The sequence below is a fragment of the Anser anser genome (genome assembly GCF_964211835.1).
Source record: "Anser anser genome assembly, chromosome: 22".
NCBI lineage: Eukaryota > Metazoa > Chordata > Aves > Anseriformes > Anatidae > Anser > Anser anser.
Window position 1 is genome coordinate 9700490 of NC_139743.1, and position 2716 is coordinate 9703205.

Consider the following 2716-nt stretch of genomic DNA (forward strand, 5'->3'; position numbering starts at 1 on the left):
TTGCAAGCTGTGCCGGCCCCAAACTCTACATCCGTGGTGAAAACCAGAGAAACCCTGTATACGTGCAAAACAGTATAAAAGCTCAAATTTCAGGTTTACTCTTTTAGGAGCTCCAGCCTTACCCAAGGGGTGATCATGGCTCCCCAAGCACAGTCATGCAGCTCCAACAGCCAGTGCAATCTGGAATGAGGAGCATTGCAAAAAAACCTTTGATTTGTGTGTTTTTTTCCCAGCTGTGCAATTTCTATTCTAACTTCAGCAGCCTCCGAACATGGTTCAGAGCTGCAAGGTGGGGATGCTTGAAGGCGCAAAGAGCAATATGGCATTTTCATCCTTCCACCTCCCCACATCCACAGGCTAAACCTGATGAGGCCTAACCTGTTTCATTGCTCAGATGGTAAAGAGAGCAAAAAGATTTAAAACATGCTAAGATGCATGCAATATTTCTGCACTTGCACAACAGTGAAGCCATGGCACCCAGCACCATGGTGAGACGCAGTCCAGGATATGAGCCAGTTGAGTCTACCAGCAGAGCCCAGCCCCTCTATAGGCGATTTGCATTATCCTGGGGGGGGCACGTATGGAAGTACTGGAAACCACCCCCTGTGCACGTGTGCACATCTGGGCATGGGGAACAAAAGCATCACACCGATAAATAATGGAAAGTCAAAGTGCCCTGCAGAAGTGGCACCATACTGTTCAGCCTCAGGCGAGATGGAGGAAAATTCGGTGCCCATGAGGTCTGGAACAGTGGGATTAATAACACATCAATTTTAATGCAGGGTGGTTTTTTTTTGTTTTGTTTTTTGTTCTCCCCTCTGCCCCCCCCCCCCTTTTTTTTCTGCTTCACAAACAGCAAAGTGAATGTTTGAGCATCTCTGCGGGGGGTTAATGAGGACTCTGATTAGTTATTCAGATTTGCCGATGTTGCCTCCATCCATCCTCAGACAGGGAATAGCAGGAAAGGGTTTGCAGAAAAGCTCTTAAAGACAACCTGCGTGGCTTTCACAGCCTGACTGTCTACAGGTCTGGCGGAATTCAGGCTGCAGGACTTCTCGAAAACCCTAGTGCCAGCTTTAGGGCAGAAAAGCACATTGGGAAGATGTACGGATCATTTGTGGGGGAATCAGAAAAACTCCTGTGATACAATACATGTTGGGCAATGCTGATTCCTTCAAAGACTTGAGGGAAAATATTTGGATTTTTTTTTCTTTTTCACATGAAAAACAAATTATTGAGTGCTTTTAATCAAATTTTGTACAATTATAGTGTGAGCCATATGAACAAAAAAGATGGAGGCATGGAAAGAAGGAAGGAAGGAAGGCAAGCAGGCAGGCACTGTCCCAAGAGCTGCCACCAGACTGCAAAAATGCAGCATCTTCCAGTGTAGCAATATTTTACACAGTCTCATGTAATAAAGTGTTAACAAAGTGCTTTATGTCCTTGCACAAAAGCAAGTAGCTCACCTCTTCGTTTCTTGGCACAGAAATTCATTAAACGGGTTGAGCTCACTCGCCACTGAAGAGTTTGGGGGGTTTATTTCCAGATTTACACTTTTGTCATTCACCTGCATCAAAAAAAGGAACCTGAGCAAGTAGATAGCAGGTACCTGTAAAGATGCTGCAAAAAGGTTTGAAGGAGGGAGCTGGAGTGGCATTTTGTAGCACTGCAAAGGGGTTTAGTCAAGCAAGCTGGGCACTATTCTAGTATTCACAGGTGTGGTCAATATGCAATATTTTAGGGCTAGACACAGTGGTGACAATACTGTCTCAATGGTGAATTTGTCCCAACAATGAACACTTTATTTCTAGTCCAGTGGAGAGACCAAGTTGGTTCTTGCTTTGATAGAAAGCATCACTCAACTTAGTGCTCAATGTTTTTTTGGGGGGAAGCTTCTAGGTATCCATATCACTCCCCATGATGCCCACCAGTTCAGCTGGGATGTCAAAAGAAAGACAAACTGGAGCCAAGCAGTCGGTTCTGCAAATGCCAGGCAATGTGCTGGGGCTCCCCAAACCAAACAGGCTCTTTTCCCTGGGATTACCTCCATATGCTTTGTTTCTGTTTTAAATGGCATGCTAATTGTTCTGAATTAAGAGCTCCAGCTGGAGGAGCAAACAAGCAATTTGCAACCTTGAAGATAACACCCAACTCATCTCAAGTGATTTAAGTTTTGGGGGGAAATCACGCCCTTCTGGTTGTGGAGCGTGAATGCTGACCAAAGAAACTGTCTGAACACATGCACTTGGGCTAAAATTACATTGCTGACATAATTAATGCACCCATTTAACAGAAGTGGATATTAGCACCCAGCCACAGGAGGAGGTGGGATGGCAAGAAAAGGAAGAAATCACTGCATTTGGCTTTACTTTAGTGAAAACAGATATAAGCTGCCCTTTTCACTGCTGGGCAATTCTAGCAACTACAGGTAGGGCTCATGAGTGTTTTCTCCCCATTTTTTTTTTTAATTTCATTTACATTTTGTTCCACAATATGCATGCTCTCAAAACAAGATATCTTTGAAGCTTTATCTCTTTGCCATTTTTTTTTTCATTTACTGCTAGATACAGGAGGTGAGAGAGAAAGACTGCAATCATTATTTGTTTAAAACTTCAGATATTCAACATTGAAGGAAGTGGGTTTTTTTGTTTTGTTTTGTTTTTAATTTAAATAATCTTTTTCAGGAAAAACAATGACCATTTAAAATTATTTCTAG

The 2716-nt window shown here is 43.1% G+C and overlaps 1 protein-coding gene and 1 long non-coding RNA gene across 11 annotated transcripts in view; one reads left to right on the forward strand and one right to left on the reverse strand.

Annotated features, from left to right (window-relative positions):
* The window catches only part of PKNOX2 (PBX/knotted 1 homeobox 2), an 88140-nt gene that overhangs the window by 40402 nt on the left and 45022 nt on the right, over positions 1-2716 (reverse strand). The gene's annotated exons all lie outside the window — the stretch shown is intronic.
* Positions 1473-2716, forward strand: part of LOC310885206 — a 38503-nt gene continuing 37259 nt past the window's right edge. Inside the window, exon 1 of the long non-coding RNA XR_014574598.1 lies at positions 1473-2428. This is a non-coding gene — a long non-coding RNA (uncharacterized lncRNA). The remainder of the gene's footprint in view (positions 2429-2716) is intronic.